Source organism: Carica papaya, chromosome 9 (assembly GCF_054855325.1).
Source record: "Carica papaya isolate Zhongbai chromosome 9, ASM5485532v1, whole genome shotgun sequence".
Classification (NCBI taxonomy): domain Eukaryota; kingdom Viridiplantae; phylum Streptophyta; class Magnoliopsida; order Brassicales; family Caricaceae; genus Carica; species Carica papaya.
The window spans coordinates 26,718,242-26,742,182 of record NC_142317.1 but is presented as its reverse complement, the minus strand read 5'-3'; the positions used below and the strand labels follow the sequence as shown (position 1 = coordinate 26,742,182).

At 40.2% G+C, this 23,941-nt stretch overlaps 2 long non-coding RNA genes across 2 annotated transcripts; one reads left to right on the top strand and one right to left on the bottom strand.

Annotated features, from left to right (window-relative positions):
• Nucleotides 1–5,339: 5,339 nt before the first annotated feature.
• Nucleotides 5,340–7,370, bottom strand: LOC148240226 (uncharacterized). The gene is made up of 2 exons (XR_015816521.1): nt 7,189–7,370; nt 5,340–5,591 (listed from the first exon to the last, which is right to left on the bottom strand). It is a non-coding gene; the product is annotated as an uncharacterized LOC148240226 (long non-coding RNA).
• Nucleotides 7,371–18,115: 10,745 nt separating this feature from the next.
• LOC148240225 (uncharacterized) lies at nt 18,116–19,413 on the top strand. Its single transcript, XR_015816354.1, has 2 exons — nt 18,116–18,173; nt 19,218–19,413. It is a non-coding gene; the product is annotated as an uncharacterized LOC148240225 (long non-coding RNA).
• Nucleotides 19,414–23,941: the final 4,528 nt, after the last annotated feature.

The following is a 23,941-nucleotide window of genomic DNA, read 5'->3' as shown; positions in this document are numbered from 1 at the left end:
CAGATGCTTTCAGCAGGAAAAGTGCAAGTATCTTAGCCCATTTGATGGTTTCAGAATGTAGGCCAATTGGGGCCACGCAACAGGTTCGACTTCAGGATCTGAATAGAGTCACATGTTTGGGCCGCCTGACAGTCCGACCCGAGTTAATCCAGAGAATAAGAAAAGCCCAGTCAGTCGACTCTGCCCTAGTAGCCCGCAGAATTGATACAGAACAGGGAGCAAGCTCTGAATTTCGAGTATCTACCAATGGGTTACTCCGGTTCCAAGACAGAGTGTGTGTTCCAAATGACAGTGAGTTAAAGAGAGACATCATGACAGAGTCCCACAGCTCGAAGTTTGCCATGCATCCTGGAAGCACCAAAATATACCAAAGCATGCGACCCTAGTTTTGGTGGAATGGGATGAAGAGAGACATAGCCGACTTTGTATCCAAATGCTTGGTATGTCAGCAGGTCAAGGCAAAGCATCAGCGCCCAAGTGGGTTACTTCAGCCTTTACCGATCCCAGAGTGGAAGTGGGAACATATCACCAAGGACTTTGTATCGGGGCTACCCAAGGCACGTTCAGAACATGATGCCATAGGGGTAATTGTTGACCGACTTACCAAGTCTTCCCACTTCTTAGCCATCAAGATGATCGATCCCTTGGACAAGTTGGCAAGAATGTACATCCAGGAAATAGTCAGATTGCATGGAGTTCCAGTGACAGTAGTATCTGACAAGGACCCCAAGTTCACTTCTCGATTTTGGAGTAGCTTTCAGCAAGTTATGGGAACAAAGCTGTCACTTAGTACTGCCTTCCATCCTCAGACGGATGGACAATCAGAAAGGACAATTCGTACTCTTGAAGATATGCTCCGAGCCTGTGTCCTTGACTCTGGGGACCATTGGGACGACCATCTGCCCTTGATAGAGTTTGCCTACAACAACAGCTACCAAGCTAGCATCGGCATGGCTCCGTATGAGGCGTTATATAGGCGCCCATGCAGATCACTGATTTGTTGGGAAGAAATAAGCGATAGAAGATTGTTCGGCTCGGAGTTGGTAGAAGAGACCACGTCCAAAATAGTTAAAATCAGAAAGAACATTTAGACAGCTCAGAGTAGACAGAAGAGTTATGCAGATACCCGGAGGAGAGATCTAGCGTTTGAGAAAGGCGACCGGGTGTTTCTTAAGGTCACTCCTTTCAAGGGAATTAGTAAGTTCGGCAAGAGGGGAAAACTGAACCCCCGATTTATTGGGCCTTTTAAAATCTTAGACAGGATTGGTACTGCCGCCTACAAACTAGCACTGCCTCCAGAGCTCTCCACGGTCCACAATATGTTCCACGTATCCATGCTACGTAAGTACAACCCGGACCCCTCTCATGTCTTGGCTCATGAACCGCTTCCACTCCAAGAGGACTTATCCTATGAGGAAGTACCAGTCGGTATCACGGACCGAAAGAGCAGGATACTCTGCAACCGGGAAATATCATTTGTAAAGGTCGTGTGGCAGAACCACACGCCAAGGGAGGCTACCTGGGAGCTAGAATCAGACTTTAGAGCCAAGTATCCCCATTTGTTCGATCAAGAGCAAGAGGCAAATTTGGGGGACCAAATTTCTTTAAGGGGGGGAGAGTTGTAACACCCAAAAAAAAAAAAAAATTATTTTGGATATTGGAACCTTTTTTTTATTTTATTTTATTTAATGGTTAATTTATTTTGTAATAATTATGTGTTTAATTTAAGTTAATTTAATTTAATAGAAATAAAATTAATAATAATGATAAAATAGGGTAAAATTATTTTTAGAATTTAATTGAAATTGATTTTGAGAAAAAGGGGTGAAAATTTAGATTCTGATGGTGTTTTTGAAAAGAAAATCGGAAACTGGGGGTCAAAATGCAATTTAAGAAAGTTGCGCAATGTCAGAAGCCACGTTAGCAGCCCAGTCAGCGGCCCTGGCCAACCAGAACACGTCGCGTGGCAAGGAAGCTGACGTGGAAGACCACGTGGACGGAGCTACGTGAGCAATCCGCGTGCACTCGATCGAACGGTCCAGATCTCACGCGTGTGGACGGCCCAGATCTCACGTGCACGGACGGCCCAGATCTCACGCGTGCGGACGGCCTAGATTGAATCACGCAGAGACAGTTCAAATCGCATCGCGATGGACGGCCCAAATTTATTCCCATTTTAATCGCGATCGGACGGTCCAGATTAAAACGTGATAGACGGCTAAGATTAAAAGGGGGAGGTTATAAATAACCTCATCCACACCCGACTCCAAACTCTAGCCGCCAGTGCCTCGCTGGAGAAGAAGAACTAGATGCCGGAAGAGCCGGCCGTCGCCACCCGCTACCACACCGAAGAGTTTTTCGACCGCCAAACGAGGTAAAATTTCTCCCCTTGGCTCGTTTTTCGATGCTGAATCCGCCTATGGCCAAATCGGAGCCAAACCACCGGCCAATCGACCGAAAAATACTGCCGAAGTCCAGCGGCGCCGCCGCTACTTCTCTCGATTTTTGCCTCCGATGAGGCCCTTTCCGGCTCCTGTTCGATGCAATTTTTACACCACTGTGATCACCGTCCTTTTCTTTACAAGTTGACCGGAGCAAAATATCAAACCGTGACTCGCGTCGGAGAAGCCACTGCATCCGAAAGTACCACCGCCGGTAAGTCTCGATTTTTCATGATTTTTTGGCCCACCTAGGGCCCTAGGGTTGTTTTATCGCAGAAACCAATGCAAGTTTTGCCGAATTCGGCTGAAAACGGCCAACCTGAGGCGGATCGCCGCCACAGGCGGCGGTCTGATATTGGCCGAAAGGGGCCCTAGGTCTGATTTGGGATTTTCTGGGATACGTGCAGGTACTGATAGTGCGTTTCAGTTTCCCGGAGAAATTTTAAAAAATTTAGGGACAACCCGTAGGCGCACTGTAGAGCCGATTTCAGACCCCGAAAAGTAAGGATCTCTCACCCTATTTCTTATCACGACATTAAAGCCTAATAAATGATAAAACGGTATTTTATGACTTTATAGATATGTAAATTGGTTGAGGTTGCCAATAGAGCACGAATATGATATATTGTCGGTCAATTGTTGTTTGATCTATTTTTCAGTATTAAATGCAGTATGGTATTTGATGTATTTATTTTATGGTTTTATATGCATGAATCATGGTTTCTTTTATTATAGTTTGAATTATGGTGAACCCGATGTTGTGTTGTTTTATTTGGTGTTATTATTGGTTTACATGTTTGTGTATGATTGGAAAATTGAGATTAAGGAAAATAGAAAAAAGGTTATGTGAATTGATAAATGGATAATGTGGACAGTCTGACTAGATATCCTGGGAGATGGTGGATGGACCAGGTCCGTAGGGAACCCTACCGGGAACGTGGTCTCTCATATCGGACGGGGTATGGAGACCTTATGTGTTTTGGCGCCCATATCGGGCGGAGTATGGGGACGGCCCGTTTCACCTTTATATCGGACGGGGTATTGAGGTTTATGATTTTAGTGCCCATACCGGACGGGGTATGGGGATAGCCCTGGAATCACCTTATTAATGTTAATGATTCACGTGTAGCGAGGACCCTCGATGGATCCCAATGGATACTAGTAGGCTGGTAAAAGAGGAAATTTGTTGCCTGATTATTGAAGTGCAAAAGTATGACTTGTGCTATGTTACTAAGTGTATATGATTTTATAATGGTTATAATGCTATTGTCTTCATATGTTATTTTCACATATCTCACCGAGGTAAGTGGACAGTAAAGGTTTTTATTATCAATAAATGAGTTGTTATAAATTATGCTCCATTGGTTGTTTTTATTTTCTACCAACCTTTACTTCTATGGCAGTGAGATAGTGTGATGTCTATACTGGGCTAGTGTAGCTCATTCCTTATTTAACCATTTCAGATCAGGAAAACGTGGTTTCGGAGCCCGTTCCACAGGAAGACGGCGAGTTAGACGTCTAGAGACTTTATAGTTCTGTTTATAGTTTTTTATTTCGAGTATTTCTTTTAATCAACTTATTCTTTCATATGTTGGATACGTTTTTGGTTATTGTGTAAGGGATGTTAATCAAAATTGTTATTACGCTTCCGCATTTAAGATTTTTTTACATACATACATCTTCATTCAAATTTTCTCTTTTCCATTCATGGAAGGGGTCACCTATTGTTGATAATGGTGACACACGCTCACACCCTTTCATGAACTCGGTAGTAGAGTACGACATGATCAATTGTCCACGAGGTAGGGTTCATTGTCATCTCAACAAAATCTCGGCCACACACACAATGCATTTCCCTTGATATAAGATCAAACGAGTTTAAAAGATTTTTGACTCATTATTTTAACACTTTGGCTTTACTTCCTTTTCTCTTTATTATTCACTGACTCAATTAATTATTAGGCGATGACTTTATAAAAGTAATATAATTATTTTTAATTTCTTTAGTTTCTCATACTTATTGTCTAAATTTAGATTTGCATAAAATTTATATTGGTTTTCTTATTGAGATTCCTCATGTATAACTTCTTTATTCACTGCAAGATTAAGACAGTGACATATATATGATTTCCCATTATACTCAGTTGATTTTGTCAATTTGTAACATTTTCTTATTAAATTTTTCTTATCTTACATTGTTATGTTTTGTGAGACTTTTTCTCGTCTAGATATCACTTAAGTTCCTACATATTTCACTCACATTTCTGTATTCAACTCATTTATTTCCTAATCATTTAGTCAATTAATCATTTACCAATTTCTATTTCCATTTGGGCTAATTGGGTCCATATTATTTACTGGTCCCATTCCCATTTCATTCCTGGTCCATTACAACCTTTTGGGGTTAAATTATTTATCCCAATTACCCTCAGTTAATACCAGGCCCATTATAAGCCCTTTTTATTTAAATTGATTATTCCCACTCTTCTCCAGCTGGGCCTACAGCCTAGACCTATGTCAGCCTAATTCTTTAGATACTGCTTCGGATTTAAGGAGAAAAGATGAATATATAATGTACAAAGTCTACCTCGTGTTGCATTAGCATTGGCGAATGCGGAAGCAATTCTTGGCTTCTTGAAATCTCTACTCCTCTCTGCTCCCACCGACCCTAACTTTTTATTAGGGTTTTAGGTTTTGTTTTGCAAACCAATCCAAGTTGTGAGGAGCAGATTTACTTACTCATAATTTTCATAATGTAGAAATTTAAATGCTCCTATTTAAGGTTCAGATTTCAAGGATAAAATTGTTCTGATACCGACTATAACGGCCCAACCCGTATATCGGCGCATGAATGCTTTATATTCATTCATATCAGAAAAATGTAATTGAGAAACGTAGTAAGGAAAATCCAAAAATGTTCATACAATACAATTGAATCATGTTCAGTTTCTGCCACCGAAGATATACCCTTTTTGCATACTTGCCTACTGCCTCTCTTTATTTTTCTATTTTAGCTGCACTATGTTTAAGTTCCTAAACACCATATGAACCTCTATCATACTTCACTCCCACACAACTTTAGCTTCCTTTTTCTTTATGCTTCCAGGGCAATGTTGACTGGACCGGGATCCTCTTCCTGTTTTACTTGTTCTGGAAAAACAGCATTAGACAATGAGATGACCATAAAATGCCCAGTAAGTTCAAATCAACACCTTAAGGAACCAGAATCTTGTTTTTTTCCTCAACTCAAAACACTTGACTGAATTTTCTTCTTATACTCATCTTGCAAGTTTTTTTCCATCCATTATCAAGACTTTACAATTTCCATAACATATTGCACAATTTAAACAGAATAACCAGCATTCAACTTACTTACATGTCCATCCATTTGTAGAACTAAGCTGCTTCCTAACACTATTATTTCACATGCATGTTGAACTTTATATATATGCAGTTATTCTAGTCCAGCAGATGAAAAAAAAACATTAACTATCCACTAAATCATTCAATATAGATGTCTATTTAACTTATTAGTATCTCCACTTTTATTTCCATAATTTCCCCTCATCTCTTTCATATATATACATCAACTCTTATCTAACAACTGAAAAATATTAAAGCAATATATATTTGTCAACTGAATCACCCAACACAGTTACTTATTTCACCCATTCATAACTCCATGTTTTGTTTCCATGATTATCCCTCATCTCTCTCTCATTTTAACTAATTTTCTACCATATTTCACATTCTGCTCCACCGACCTATTTCTCTGCCTGTATTGTTCACACCAGCAAATAACACACATACACCGACCACTAGGGCCACGCACACACACACTGCTTGCGTTCTGTATGCCAGATACGGCCCTTCTGGCCTTCTCTTTCTTGGCCACAACTCTGGCCTCACATACATAACATATCCAGGAGATTCACTCCCCTTCAGACCCTCTGTTACCCAGTTCACTCTGTTGACTGATGGTTAGTCAGCTGGTTCTCATCACTCTGGCCAGCACAGGCCATACACACACCGCACAATAAGAAACAACATATAGAAAAATGTGAATTAGCCTCAGTTTAATATTGATTAATATTTACTCTCTATCTTCTGTCACCAGTGTCCTCATTATCCCACACTACCATCCCTGCCATTTAGGACTCTATATTCAACTCTTTTCATGCTCATTCATCATTATTACTATTCTGTCCTCACCCTCATTCACTGATTTTTTGTCACTAAAATGTATGGTTCACCTGAAAGTACTTCAACTCACCTAAAAACCATCCCAGCTAACCTATCATCCAGTAAGTTTCTCATCTGTATCAATTATCAAATATGCTTATGCCTACCCAGAATCCCTTTCCATCCCTCTCTGTGATACTCATCTATTATTTGGTGCTCTCTCTGTCTATTTTCAACTTTCCCCTTCCCTGGCTATTATACACTTCAGAAATTCACTCTAAGATTTTGGTTAACTCCGCCCAATTTTACACTTAGAACCTCAATCTATTAGCCTCAGCCGAGCTCTCTCCCTCAGCCTATCATTCGCCTATAACCACAGTGAAATCTGGACAATATAATACATACCAGTACACATATATACATTTTATATTTACTGCTAAGTTTCCTTACAGCCTGCTTCCATCCGTCTCTGGAGACTCCATTTCAAATCCTTTTAATGCAATTAATGAATTTCAATACACTCTTAATTCAAATTCAGGTCGAAAAGGGGCTGAAATGAACTTACCTCTCGGATTTGTGAGATGGAAATAAATCGAGTTGTCTCTCTTCCTCTCTTAGTTCCTCACAGCCAGTGATCATGCTTCTCTACTTGGTTGCTCTCCTCTCTTCCTGAATTTCTTTTTACTTTGCTCTCTCTCGTTCCATCGGTAGCCTTTCTCTCTCTCTTAGGGTTTCTTCCTCTTTCTCTTGTTTTCGTTCGTGTAAAAACAGTGCGTTTTATATAATGGGTGAAATTTAATCATAGCCGTACATTATGGGATGAGATCTAGACCCTAGATTTCTTATTTCCTTTTAAGATTATCAAGCTTTTCTTTCTCTATTTAAAAACCTTGCAACGTAGTCCCCATTTATTTCCATGTTGCTCCTTTTCTTTCAAAATTTATTCGACTTGGTCCTTCTATTCCTTTTTTTTTCTTGAGATATTACGTAATTGATTAATGAATGATACACGAAACTCTTTTCTTCTTTTATTCAATTGTTCTAGCCAAGATCTTAATTTAGTTGTTATAATAAATAACAACATAAAATTTAAACTTATGACCAAAGTTGATAAATTCTACCTTAATCAATCACTAATTCTTTAAGTATTTAATCATATTCAATATCATTTCAACTCTAGTTCTATGACTATAGGTGTCCACAATCAAAGTATGATAAATGAATTGTTAATTACTACGATGATATCAAGTTAAAGAAAATTCTTACATCTCATTATTTTAAGAGAATATTTTATTAACAATTTAAGATAATATTAACAATTAAGAATTCTCAATTGGGTCGGTTTAATAATCATATCTCCATGTGCGTCATCTATATATGTGATTTAATTAATAAGATCAACTAATCTTTATTTTATAGAGACTATCACATATATATTAGTTTTGCCAAATCACTATATCCTATTTTGATGATCCAACCACTAAGAACATTTTATATTAAATCATAAAATTTTTTTACTCTCATTATTAAATATTTATCTTGATGTAAAATCTTTAAATTTAATTAAAAACTTTATCATATAAATTAAATAACAAGATAATAAAAATATTATTACTATATATTAAAATAAATTATTAAATAATAATATATTTAACATATTGCACGAATAATTGGATCTTGGTTATAACAATTATATCCCTAAAAGAAGCTGCAACCACTGGCGAACGATGAGAAGCTGTGCCATCGGCGAAAAATCATAAGTTACGGCCGTCGAGTGGATGAAGCAAAGTTGATGATCTAATTACAGTAAAATTTATGTTCAAAAAGAAATTGGGCTTGGGTTTTTCACATGGGCTAATAGGCTAATGACCATAACATTAAATAAAGCTGAGGCCTTATATATTTTATTGGGTAGTGGACTTATAGCAACAGAAAATTGGGCTTTTATGATTTTTTGGAGGGATAAAGCGATATTTTAGGTCAGAAGTGTCAGAACATTTTTATTAGGAAAGATAAATTCGGAAGCTCGAAATGATACTTATAATGTAAGTCAAATAAGATTTTTTTATTCCTTTTCGCTCAATCGATTTGGGTAGCTTTACAGAGTTAGGGTGAGCATGCTGGCTTCACCTTCTATACACGAACCATGTACGAGATGATCATTTTAAATTTTTGTGAAAGGTGAGAAGACAAGCAATCCTCTCCTATTTGAAACTTTATTGATGATTATAATAAAATGTAGATGAAATCGTTTGTTCTTAATTCATTAATTTAAATATGTTTTGCTAGTGAAACGAACATTAACTGATGAGTTTAATCGGAAAATTTCTTTTAATATTATTGAATGTTACAATACATTTTATTTGTGCTGAATAGAATAAAAGGGTATCTTTAATGTTTTTTTCTTCTATTTTAGTTCTTCTTTTATTATATATTTATTTTTTAATATGTTATCTTAATTATTTGTACTTAAAAGTTCATTAGAGATATTTTTTAAAAAATACTTTCTCTTTAGTTAAATCTTTGATTTTGTTCTAATAATTTATTTTTAAAAAAAATCAAAATAAAAACTTCTATTTTATGGATACTTATCTTGTCAAAAAAAGTTTGAATAACTCAAATATATATTTTTTCATACTTCGACATACTGTAACTAAAAATTTTATCTTATCTTAAAAAATATATGTCAAAATTCAGGAGCTATTTTTGTATATCTAGGTACCTTATTTTATTTATATCCTTCATTTCTTATATATGATTTTCTAACTTGGGCTTACATCTTATATATGATTTTCATCTATATTTCTAATAGCATAATTTAAATATGGGCCATATTTTGAATGACTTATATACACTTTTTTATATACATTAATATTTTTTTAACTATCTCATTCTAAAAAATATTTTATCAAAATCCATATCACATATTCTTCTATATCAATATATATCTTATCTTTTTACATTTTTAGTTCTTCTTCTAATTACTACTCCTAGGAAACAAATGCAAACCAATCTAGTGTCCCGATCTCAAAGTTAAATTTATGTTTAAGTTAGATTAAACTTTCTTATATAACACATTTTAAATATAAAAAATTTAGATTTATAAATTAATCTAATAAAATGTCTCAAATCCAATCTATGTACCAAATCCAAAGTTAAAAAATCTTGAATGCCTCAAATGCACATTTTTATATACATCAATATCTTTTTACTAAAAATTTTATTTTATCCTAAAAGAATATATTTATCAAAATTCATATCAAATAATTTTCTATACCTATATATATCTTTTTTTTTATATATCTTTTAGTTCTTCTTCTAATTACCATTCTTAAGAAAAAAAATGTGATCCAATCTGATGTCCCAAATCTGAAATTAAATCTATGTCTGTAGCACCCGGAAAGGAGGAGGAAAAAAAAAAAAAAAAAAAAAAAAAAAAGGGGGGGCCACGTCAGCAGCCGCGTCAGCAGCCACGTCAGCAGTCCCGGCCAACCAGGGCCTGACACGTGGCAAGATCGCGTCACTCCGAAAGGAGCCACGTTGGCGATCCGCGTGGGTGCGATCCGACGGCCCAGATCAATCACGCGATCGGACGGCCCAGATTCAATCGCACGGACGGCCCAGATTCAATCAAAAACGAACGGCCCAGATTAAAACAAAATGAACGGCTGTGATCAAAAGGCAAGGGGTTATAAATAGAACCCCCACACCAGACCACAAACCCTAGCCGCCAGCCGCTCGCCGGAGAAGACGAACCAGAGGCCGACCGCCGCCACCCGCCGCCGCTCGCCGCCGCACCGGGGAAATTTTCGACCGCCGATCGAGGTAAATTTCATACCCCCGACTCGTTTTTCCCCACTGATTCCTCCTATGGCCAAATCGAAACCGAAATCCCGGCCAAACGGCCGGAATACGCGGCCGAAGCCCAGCGGCGCCGCCGCGCCCCCTCTCGGTTTTTGCCTCCGACGAGGCCCTTCCCGACCTCCGTTCGATGCAATTTTTATATCACCGTGATCACCATTCTTTTCTCTACAGGTTGACCGGAGCCGAATCACCAAAACACGAACCTCGCCGGAGAGCCGCTGCACCCGAGAGCGCCGCCGCCGGTAAGCTCCGTTTTTCCGTGATTTTTTGGCCCCCCGAGGGCCCTAGGGTTGTTTTCTGACAAGGACCAATGCGAGTGTGGCCGAAAACAGTCAACCCGAGGCGACTCGCCGCCGCCAGCGGCGGCGCCGTCGCCGGAGCACGGCGGAGCCGCCGTGCCGGAGTTGCGATTTGGGCCGAAAGAGGCCCTGGGCCTAATTTGGATTTTTTTTGGAACACGTGCAGGTACGGTTAGTGTGTTTCAGTTTCCCGGAAAAAAAAAAAACTCAGGGAAAATTAGGGACGGCCTGCAGGCGCACTGTGAATCGTATTCGGATCCCGAAAACAAGTAAGGACCCCTCACCCTATTTCCTATCACGGTATTAAAGTTCAAAATGATAAAACGGTATTTCTTGAATTAACGAATGTGTGAAATTGCTTAAGGTGGCTAATGGAGCCCGAGTCTAGTGTGATTGGTGATTTACTGTTATTTGGCCTGTTTACAGCTTTAAATGCAAAATGAGGTTTGATGTGTTTATTTTACAGATTTGTGCGCATTTACTACGTTTTTATTAATCATGGGTTGAATGACTGAAAAACTGATACTGTATGTTGTATGTTCGGCATGAATTACTGTTTGCTTGTTTGTATGTGAATTGATGATGCTGATTGAGGAAAAGGAAAATGAAAGGTTGTGTAGACTGATAATTGTATTATGGGGGTCAGCCTGACTAGATATCTTGGGAGATGGTGGACGGACCGGGTCCGTAGGGAACCCTACCGGGATTGTGGTCTCACATGCCGGACGGGGTATGGAGATCTTATGGTTTTGGCGCCCATACCGGACGGGGTATGGGGACGGCCCGTTTCACCCTCATACCGGACGGGGTATTGAGGTTTATGGTTTTGGCGCCCATACCGGACGGGGTATGGGGACGGCCCGTTTCACCCTCATACCGGACGGGGTATTGAGGTTCATGGTTTTGGCGCCCATACCGGACGGGGTATGGGGACGGCCCTGGAAACTGATTATGAATGTTAAAGGTTAACGGGTAGCGGAACCCCTATGGACCCCCACGGATACTAGTAGGCTGGTAAATGAGAAAAAGATATGTTGTACAATGATTGAATTACAAGAGGCGTGATAAGTGTTATGTTTTACAGCTTATATTATTCAATGATTATGATAATGTTATTGTTTTTCTTATATTGTTTTCATAAATTCCACCGAGGTAAGTGGATGGTAAAGGTTTTCATGTTAATAAACGAGTTCGTTGTAAATTTTGCTCCATTGGTCATTTTTATTTTCTACCCACCTTTATCTCCGTGACGGTGAGATATCGTGATGTTCTTACTGGGCTAGTGTAGCTCACTCCTTAATTAACCATTTCAGATCAGGAAGACATGGTTCCCGAGCCCGTTCCGCAGGAGGACGACGAAGGGGATGCCTAGAGACTCTGTAGTCATACGCATAGTTTTATTTTCGAGTTTCTTTCTTAGTTAGTTTAATCTTTTATATTTTAAGTACGTTTTTTGGTTTTTCGTGTAAGGGATGTTAACTAAAATTTTGATCTCGCTTCCGCATTCGATATATTTAAATACTCATTTCTTTTTAATATTTCCGGGGCCGTTACAGTTGGTATCAGAGCCGCATTTCCTCGGACCCATCCCTTACACTATAGTCCTTTAAAGAAATACTCACCGATTGGTCGTTACTCAACCGTTCCTTGTAAATGCAGGTACACAGAAATGAGGAGAGGAAGGCCCCCACTAAACCGAGCGGCCCAAGATAATTCGCTTCGGGAGGATTTAGACAGATTATATGAGATGGTGGAAGCTCTCGTAGCTGCTCAGCGAAGGCAAGAGGAGAGAAGGGAGTTACCCGGACCTCCTCCGCTAGCGCAGGTTGAGCCCCCGTTACAGCAGGCTGATCCCGAGCCACCCCGGCAGGAGCCTGTTCCTCCACAGTACCACCCGGCACCACAGCCGCGGTACGACCCGGTACCACAGCCACAGTACCAACAGGTACCGCCACAGCACATTCCAGTGCCCCCACCCCATCAGCAGGCGCCACCACAGGGTCCCCCAGTTCACCCTCAGCCGGCCCCAGTCCCTCTACCTCGGGACCCCGCTCCCTCCTTGATCGACCCCGGCTTCATAGAGAGGTACAGGAGACTGAACCCTTCTACCTTTTCAGGGGGATCCTCTTTCGAAGAGGCCCAATACTGGCTGGCGGAGACTGAGAGAGCCTTTGAGACCTTGGGAGTAATTCCTGAGCAGAGGGCTGCCATTGCCTCCTACATGCTGGTAGGGGAAGCAGTACGCTGGTGGGAGCTCAAGCGGGCCACCCTGCCTGTACCAGTTACTTGGGAGCAGTTCCTAGCGGCTTTCCATGCGGAGTATCTCCCTAGACACATCCAACATTTAAAGGAAATGGAATTTGCTCAGTTGGTCCAGGGTAATATGACAGTGTCGGAATATGCCCGCAAGTTCCTGGAGCTGGGCCGACATGCCCCGGAGACATTGTTGGATGAGGGCCGAAAGGCCAGGAAATTCCAGTGGGGTCTCCGCCCGGCGATCAGACAGCACTTGTTGGTGATGGAGCTCGAGACATATTCGGCAGTCCTGGCAAAGGCGCAGATCATAGAAAGGAGCTTCGACACCCGCCCTCAGCTAGCGGGAAGTTCCCGACCTTCAGCCCCGCTCCGCAGGCCAGCGCCTACCATGCCTGTCCAACCCAACAAGAGACCCAGGCCTGCCGCTCAGGGCCCTCCTCAGGCTATGGGGGCAGCTCGTGGGAAGATTTGCCAGTACTGCGGCAGGGATCATGGGGACCGACCCTGCTACCGCCTCAACAACACCTGTCGCATATGCGGCAGTGCCCAGCACTATGCGAGGGAGTGTCCTAGGAACCAGAATCAAGGGAGGCCTCCAATCCAGGGCAGAGTTTACAACCTTACCCAGAAGGATGCCGATGCAGACCCGGACGTGGTACATGGTATGTATACTATCTCTGGCCACATTGCTCATATTTTGTTTGATACTGGTGCATCACATTCTTTTATTTCACATGTTCTTGCTTCCAAAATTTGTGTGTCACCTGATAAACTTGATTCATTATTGTTTGTATCTACCGCTGGGGGGGAGACATTACTAGGAGAGGTTGTCTACAGGGCATGTGCCGTGGAGATAGCAGATAGGAAATTGAGGGTAGACCTGATAGGGTTAGACACAGGGGATTTTGATGTAATCCTAGGAATGGATTGGCTGGCGGCGTATCACGCCACCATAGACTGCTTTAATAAAAAGATTGTATTTAATCCTCCCAACGAGGAGCCATTTACAAGTTAATAAAATTATTCGATACTGATTCTCCCTAATGACAAATTCTTTTCTTCTTAATTCCCAGTGCGTTGATATTGTATTTTCCCTAACTAGGTAAACCCAAGAAGGAAGTTTGTATCCAAGAGATTCCAGTAGTCCGAGACTTTCCAGACGTATTTCCGGATGAACTGCCCGGTCTACCAGGGGACAGAGAGGTCGAGTTCACCATAGACTTACAGCCAGGAACCCAACCCATCTCGGTAGCTCCTTACCGAATGAGCCGCATCGAAATGGAAGAGCTAAGGAAACAAATCACTGAGCTACAAAACAGTGGCTTCATTAGACACAGCGTTTCCCCATGGGGTGCCGGGGTTACTTTTGCAAGGAAAGGAGATGGAACGTTGAGGCTGTGTATTGATTATAGAAGGATAAACAAGGTAACAATTAAAAACAAGTATCCTCTTCCCCGGATTGATGACCTTTTCGATCAGTTGCAGGGTGCACAGGTCTTTTCTAAAATAGATCTACGATCAGGTTACCATCAGGTAAAAGTGAGAGCAGAAGACATCCCCAAGACGGCATTCCGAACCAGGTACGGACACTATGAGTTCCTGGTTATGCCGTTTGGGCTAACCAACGCCCCGGCCATCTTTATGGATCTAATGAACAGAATCTTCAGAGAGTTCTTGGATAAATTTGTCATCGTGTTCATCGATGATATCTTGATCTACTCAAAAAGTAGAGAAGAACATGCTCATCATCTTGCCCAAGTCCTCCAGGTACTCAGGGAAAAGAAGTTGTATGCAAAGTTGAGCAAATGTGGATTTTGGCTCGAGCAAACCGCCTTCCTAGGACATGTTATATCGAAGGAAGGGGTGTCGGTGAACCCCGAAAAGGTTGAAGCGGTACTTGGTTGGAAAAGGCTGACAACAGTTAAGGAAATTCGCAGTTTCCTAGGGATGGCGGGTTATTACCGCCGGTTTGTCGAAGGGTTCTCCAGTCTAGCGGCCCCTCTAACCCGACTCACAAAGAAGAATGCAAAGTTTGATTGGAATGAGAACTGCGAAAGGAGTTTTTCAGAATTGAAGAAGCGACTGACTACTGCACCCGTGCTGGCTCTACCGAGCGGATCAGGAGGGTATACAGTTTATAGTGATGCCTCCTATCTGGGCCTGGGTTGTGTCCTGATGCAGCATGGAAAGGTTATAGCATATGGGTCTAGACAGCTAAAGAATCATGAGAAGAACTATCCTACCCATGACTTGGAGCTTGCCGCAATCATACACGCCTTGAAAATCTGGCGCCATTATTTGTATGGAGAGACCTTTCAGATCTACACCGATCATAAGAGTTTGAAGCACATCTTCACTCAGAAGGATCTCAACATGCGTCAGAGAAGGTGGATGGAACTCCTCAAGGACTATGATTGTGACATCCTATACCATCCAGGTAAGGGCAACGTAGTAGCCGATGCCCTCAGTAGGAAGAGTGCAGGCACCCTAGCCCATCTGATGGTTTCGGAATGCAGGTCCATTGGGGCTACGCAGCAGGTTCGACTGCAAGATCTGAAGAGGGCCACATGTTTGAGCCACCTAGCAGTCCAACCCGAGTTAATCCAAAGAATAAAGGAAGCCCAGTCAGTCGACCCCGCCCTAGTAAACCGCAAGAAGGATGCAGAACAAGGAGTAAACTCAGAATTTCAGATCTCTGCCGACGGATTGATTCGTTTCAAGGACAGAATGTGTGTCCCAGACGACAATGAATTAAAAAGAGACATCATGACAGAGTCCCATAGTTCAAGGTTCGCCATGCATCCAGGAAGTACAAAAATGTACCAAACTATGCGACCCCGATTCTGGTGGAATGGGATGAAGAGAGATATAGCCGACTTTGTATCTAAGTGCTTGGTATGTCAGCAGGTCAAGGCAGAACATCAACGCCCAGGGGGGTTGCTTCAGCCTTTACCGATTCCAGAATGGAAGTGGGAACACATCACCATGGACTTCGTATCGGGACTACCCAAGGCACGATCGGGACACGATGCCATATGGGTAATTGTTGATCGACTCACTAAGTCTTCCCACTTCCTGGCCATCAGAATGACTGATTCGTTGGACAAGTTGGCAAGAATGTATGTCCGGGAAATAGTCAGACTGCATGGGGTCCCAGTAACAGTGGTGTCCGACAGGGATCCCAGATTCACTTCTCGGTTCTGGAATAGTTTCCAGCAAGCTATGGGAACAAAGCTGTCCCTTAGTACTGCCTTCCACCCCCAAACCGATGGACAATCAGAGAGGACAATCCGTACACTGGAGGATATGCTCCGAGCTTGTGTCCTTGACTCCGGAGGCCATTGGGACGACCATCTACCCCTGATAGAGTTTGCCTACAACAACAGTTACCAAGCAAGCATCGGCATGGCCCCATACGAGGCGCTATACGGGCGTCCGTGCAGGTCACCGATTTGTTGGGAGGAAGTGGGCGATAGAAGATTGTTTGGCCCGGATTTGGTGGAAGAAACCACGTCCAAGATAGTTAAGATCAAGAAGAACATCCAGACAGCTCAGAGTAGGCAAAAGAGCTATGCTGATACCCGGAGGAGAGACCTGGCCTTTGAGAAAGGTGACCGTGTGTTTCTTAAAGTCACCCCCTTCAAGGGAATTAGTAGGTTCGGCAGAAGGGGAAAATTAAACCCCAGATACATTGGACCCTTTGAAATCTTAGACAAGATTGGTACCACTGCCTACAGACTTGCACTGCCCCCTGAGCTCTCCCGGGTTCACAATGTGTTTCATGTATCTATGCTGCGCAAGTACAATCCGGACCCTTCTCATGTCGTGGCTCATGAACCGCTTTCACTCCGAGAGGACTTGTCTTATGAAGAAGTACCGGTCAGTATCACAGACCGAGAAAGCAGAATACTCCGTAACCGGGAAATATCATTTGTAAAAGTCTTGTGGCAGAACCACACACCTAGGGAGGCGACTTGGGAGCTGGAATCAGAATTTAGGGCCCAATATCCTCATCTGTTTGATCAAGAGTAATGAGGCAAATTTGGGGACCAAATTTCTTTATGGGGGGGAGAGTTGTAGCACCCGGAAAGGAGGAGGAAAAAAAAAAAAAAAAAAAAGGGGGGGCCACGTCAGCAGCCGCGTCAGCAGCCACGTCAGCAGTCCCGGCCAACCAGGGCCTGACACGTGGCAAGATCGCGTCACTCCGAAAGGAGCCACGTTGGCGATCCGCGTGGGTGCGATCCGACGGCCCAGATCAATCACGCGATCGGACGGCCCAGATTCAATCGCACGGACGGCCCAGATTCAATCAAAAACGAACGGCCCAGATTAAAACAAAATGAACGGCTGTGATCAAAAGGCAAGGGGTTATAAATAGAACCCCCACACCAGACCACAAACCCTAGCCGCCAGCCGCTCGCCGGAGAAGACGAACCAGAGGCCGACCGCCGCCACCCGCCGCCGCTCGCCGCCGCACCGGGGAAATTTCCGACCGCCGATCGAGGTAAATTTCATACCCCCGACTCGTTTTTCCCCACTGATTCCTCCTATGGCCAAATCGAAACCGAAATCCCGGCCAAACGGCCGGAATACGCGGCCGAAGCCCAGCGGCGCCGCCGCGCCCCCTCTCGGTTTTTGCCTCCGACGAGGCCCTTCCCGACCTCCGTTCGATGCAATTTTTATATCACCGTGATCACCATTCTTTTCTCTACAGGTTGACCGGAGCCGAATCACCAAAACACGAACCTCGCCGGAGAGCCGCTGCACCCGAGAGCGCCGCCGCCGGTAAGCTCCGTTTTTCCGTGATTTTTTGGCCCCCCGAGGGCCCTAGGGTTGTTTTCTGACAAGGACCAATGCGAGTGTGGCCGAATTCGGCCAAAAACGGCCGAAAACAGTCAACCCGAGGCGACTCGCCGCCACCAGCGGCGGCGCCGTCGCCGGAGCACGGCGGAGCCGCCGTGCCGGAGTTGCGATTTGGGCCGAAAGAGGCCCTGGGCCTAATTTGGATTTTTTTTGGAACACGTGCAGGTACGGTTAGTGTGTTTCAGTTTCCCGGAAAAAAAAAAAACTCAGGGAAAATTAGGGACGGCCTGCAGGCGCACTGTGAATCGTATTCGGATCCCGAAAACAAGTAAGGACCCCTCACCCTATTTCCTATCACGGTATTAAAGTTCAAAATGATAAAACGGTATTTCTTGAATTAACGAATGTGTGAAATTGCTTAAGGTGGCTAATGGAGCCCGAGTCTAGTGTGATTGGTGATTTACTGTTATTTGGCCTGTTTACAGCTTTAAATGCAAAATGAGGTTTGATGTGTTTATTTTACAGATTTGTGCGCATTTACTACGTTTTTATTAATCATGGGTTGAATGACTGAAAAACTGATACTGTATGTTGTATGTTCGGCATGAATTACTGTTTGCTTGTTTGTATGTGAATTGATGATGCTGATTGAGGAAAAGGAAAATGAAAGGTTGTGTAGACTGATAATTGTATTATGGGGGTCAGCCTGACTAGATATCTTGGGAGATGGTGGACGGACCGGGTCCGTAGGGAACCCTACCGGGATTGTGGTCTCACATGCCGGACGGGGTATGGAGATCTTATGGTTTTGGCGCCCATACCGGACGGGGTATGGGGACGGCCCGTTTCACCCTCATACCGGACGGGGTATTGAGGTTTATGGTTTTGGCGCCCATACCGGACGGGGTATGGGGACGGCCCGTTTCACCCTCATACCGGACGGGGTATTGAGGTTCATGGTTTTGGCGCCCATACCGGACGGGGTATGGGGACGGCCCTGGAAACTGATTATGAATGTTAAAGGTTAACGGGTAGCGGAACCCCTATGGACCCCCACGGATACTAGTAGGCTGGTAAATGAGAAAAAGATATGTTGTACAATGATTGAATTACAAGAGGCGTGATAAGTGTTATGTTTTACAGCTTATATTATTCAATGATTATGATAATGTTATTGTTTTTCTTATATTGTTTTCATAAATTCCATCGAGGTAAGTGGATGGTAAAGGTTTTCATGTTAATAAACGAGTTCGTTGTAAATTTTGCTCCATTGGTCATTTTTATTTTCTACCCACCTTTATCTCCGTGACGGTGAGATATCGTGATGTTCTTACTGGGCTAGTGTAGCTCACTCCTTAATTAACCATTTCAGATCAGGAAGACATGGTTCCCGAGCCCGTTCCGCAGGAGGACGACGAAGGGGATGCCTAGAGACTCTGTAGTCATACGCATAGTTTTATTTTCGAGTTTCTTTCTTAGTTAGTTTAATCTTTTATATTTTAAGTACGTTTTTTGGTTTTTCGTGTAAGGGATGTTAACTAAAATTTTGATCTCGCTTCCGCATTCGATATATTTAAATACTCATTTCTTTTTAATATTTCCGGGGCCGTTACAATGTCTAAGTTACACTAAATATTCTTATTTAACAAACCTTCTAGTATAAAAATTCTACATCTATAAGTAAATCCACTCTAATATCCCATATCCAAAGTTAAATTTTTTTTGAATGACTCAAATATATATACATCAAAAGTTTTTAACTAAAATTTTATCTTATCCTGTTGGCAATTTAATTTCATTGTAATTGCCAAGAAAATAAATTTAATAATTAAACAAACACTCAAAATTTTATTGATGGAAAGAATATGAATTTACGATACTCAGAAGACAAAATTTCATACCCCAAATTTGTTATGCATTATCTTGTTAAAGTTAATGAATCTCATTTATTTTTTTTTACTCCTCAGATATTTTTTTTTCTTCACACTTGTTTGTATTTTCTTTTCTGTCTAAAACTATTTATATAAATAGAAATGTTGTCGTTTTGCCTTTTCCTTATCTATTGTTACCATTTTCCTCTTATACTGTTTCCGCTTCACCTTCTCCTCATTATTGTTACTTAATTTAAGTTTTAATTTTCAACATTAATTAAGTCAAATTTAATTATTTACTAAAAATATATATTTATCAAAATTCATGTAAGATATTTATATATATTTTTTAATTCTTCTTCTAATTACTACTCCTAAGGAAAAAATGCAATCCAATCTAATGTCCCAAATCCAAAATTATTTTTATGCTTGAATTAGATTTAAGTATTGTTATTTAACACTTTCTGGATATAAAAATTCTACATCTATAAATAAGTTTAGTGTCAGCTTAATTCAAATATCACCACAAAATAAATTCAATAGTTTCTATGGGTTTATAAAATAATTAGATATTGAAAAGACTTCTTTGAAGGCAGCATTCTTGGTGGCTTTCCTAATCATTTCTTCATGTGAGTACTAGTCTCTAAACTGAGTAAAATGGAGATTGGCTTTTTGTTTTTTGAATTATTCATGTTTTACTTTCACTAGTTAATGCAAGAAAGCAACAATGGGTTATGTTTTAAAGATTATTAGATTATTCATTGACTTGCAAATTCAACTAACTCTTTATATATAGGTGTCATATTAACAATTCAACTAACTCTTTATATACAGGTGTCATATTAACAATTGAGGAAGTATGTTCGGGCGATAAAGATTATAGAGATCTTAGGTGCTCACATGGTTATTTTCAATGTGTTAATCATCCATGCCAATGTAGTGAGAATGATGCTTCTGGTAATGGATATGAACATTCAGCATTTACTAGAAGTGCACCTCGCAGTGAAGAGGGGAATTAAGGTTTCAAATATATTAATCACATTGATCTTTTCAATATCTTATGTGAATAGAAAGTTATCTCAATAATTTTTTTTTAATTTAAATCCAATTTCAATTTATATGTTAATATGAAAATTTTGTTATTGCAAAATGGGGATTCATACCATCAAACCGTTTAATATATTGCATGGTGAACTATAGAGTGAAAAAACATAAATTAATGAGTCCTCCACATGTGAATCTTTATTAAAGTAAAAATGCAAAGACTTTTCCCAATATAAAATTTTTTATATAACTTATAAGCTTCACAAATATTAATAATTTAACTTAATTTCTTTCAAATAAAATCTTACACGCATCGATACATAGTATTCGACCACCATATGAAAGGCCCATCATAGCCACAATGCAAATGGATTTATTTTAAATTTTTAAAAATATAGTTTTAATTCTCTAAAAGGTTAGTGACATCAACAATTAATTTTTTTTTATTAAGAAATCTTTTAATACGAGTTAGGATCATTTAGTTAGGGTGCTACGAGGGCTATGGCCTTTCTTTTGGAGTTTTTAAAAACTAATGTTTATATTTATTTATTTGAGTTTTAATGTAAAGACAAGATTTTTTTTTTCTCTCTTCTATTTTGGGCATTCAATTAATATTTTATTGTACAAAGCTTGAGCCTATGCAATGTTTAATTGGACATTAGGCTAATTTTATCCATTTGATTTGCATCTGGGAATTAACCCAAAGAACAAAGTAAGTCAATTTATAATTAGGCCTGCATTTGATATACAACCTAAGCTATATATGCAATTATTTAATTTAAAAATGGATCCTAATTGACTTAACGTACTAAGATATCAGTTGAATCTATTTTGAGTTCAAAAACAATTAAAAAGGAATTTTGTTTCAAATCATTAATTTGGACCAAAAACAAAAGATTTAACCAAATATTGAACTGATTTATGTCTCTAGAGAATGAATTTTTTCTTAAAACTAACCGTATCATGAGTCTTTCAAGGAGTAAAGTGATATTTTATGTCGAACATGTAAGCATGTTAATATTATGAAGGGTAAATTTGAAAGTATTGACATGAGTTATAAATTACTAAATTAATGTTATAAATTATTATATTAATTACTAAATTACTAGATTGGTGCTGTAAATTAGTGCTATAAATTACTAGATTAGTTTCACAATTATATGAATTTGATTTTAATTCAAGATTTGGAAAACTAATCAACATATGTAGAGGTCTTCATTAGTTTTGTATGCTATTTGCGTCATTTTACGGCTCTTACGATTTTTGAGCTGGATCTTGACTCTCCTATTCTGAAAATAATGAACTGGAATGAGCTACACATGCTTAGGAAAAATAATTTAAAATACTAATCTACGTAACTATATGTGGTACCCATAAGACTTTTGTACAATCCACCCCCACTCGACTAATATGTCATATTATTTGAAAACTTCAAGTGAACTAACTATATTTTACCTGTAATAGAAAAAAAAAACAACTAAATTAATAATAAAATAAATAAATAAATAAACAAACAAACAAACCAGAGGCATGTTTGCCTCTAGTTGAGGAAGAAGAAGAGGCATGTGTGCCTTTGAAACCCACTGGAGAAGGAGGATGAGTCGTGTGGGACTCTCCTCTATTCTCAGGAGAGAAAAAAAAAGAGAATCTAGAGAGAGAAAGTAATTGGTATTAAGAAGAGAGAAGAATAAGGCTGTGTGAGGTGAGAGAGAGAGTCACACTAGAGAGAGCTCTGTCTTGTGCATGGCGGATCAGGCAGATCTAGTACTTGCAGCAGGCGACTAATCAATGGGACCTGAAAAAGAAAAAAAAAATCAAAAGATCAGAGAGAGGACACGCACAGTGGAGTGACCGAAGAAAAAGAAAAACCACGGTGGCTGGTCGCGTGATTTCACAAATTTACAGCTTTGTTCGGTGTGGTTTCACCAAATCCATGTCAGATCTGAATATAGGAGGCATTCTATGGTGATTATTGATCAGCTCGCGGTTGAGCATGGCGGTCTAATTATGGCTTGTGGTAGTCTGGTGGCGATGCGTGTGGAGACACACGAACTTTCACTAGTTGCACGCAGTGAGTCCTAGGAACTCAGTACAGATAAGTGAGCTCAAAAACCCTGATGGTTTACCATTTTAAATTTAAGGTTAATTAATCATATTTAATTTTAATGCAATGAATTATTCATTTAATTTAGAATTAGGAATAAGTCTAGACACGAGTGTTTGAAATTAGGAGATAACTAATTCGTCACTGACCCGAAACGAATATCAATGTAACAGGTTGATCTTGTATCTTGGGGATAATTTCTAGAATTAAATTCGAGAACGAAAACTAAGTAAGTGCGTAAACGCTTACAAATATAGTTTAATCTTTCTAAGGTATTAAAACTATGACATTGAATAATTGACAATTAGGTGTAGGGTTCCGACAAAATTTTATTGTTGATTGTTGTGTTCTTATTTATGTTCATCACTGAAATTACTGATGAACTGTTCTGCTATGTTTTGTAACTGAATTCGTATATATATAGGTTGCTATGTAATTGTGAGTATATTAAAGATATGTAGAAGAATTTAGGGTGATGACTAATAGTATGTGCGTACATGTATAAGAAATATTAAATAATAAAATTAGAGAATTTATTAGTGATTTGAAATAAATAAATAAATATGACAAGATGTGTAAAATCCATTTAATTAGTATCACTGAAGGTGGGTGCATGTGTAGTCTTTTGGTGTGTGATTGTGGTGAACTCTACCTGTGGATGCAAGTTTAGTCAAATGTGGTGAAGTGATAAGTACTGTAAAACTATGAATTGTATATTGTGTATTACAAATTATAAACTGTGAACTGAACTGTGACGTATTCACGTGGTAGAGGGGATCCTTACTACCCTTATTGATATCGGCGAAAATGGCATCACACGAAGAAATTAATGTTAATAGGATATAAATTGGTAGGAATGAGTAGGGAGTCATATGTAACATTTATAATACTGAAATATTGAATTAATATTTCCTAAACTGCTTACTCCTTAAATTGTGATATTGAATACTGAATTCTGATATTTATTTAACTATTTATACTCTGAGTCATGATACTGAAATAATGAATTCTGAATGTTTAGTGGATAAACTGATTTAGACGATCTAGTGAATGAATTAGGGTGTAGATACCACGTGT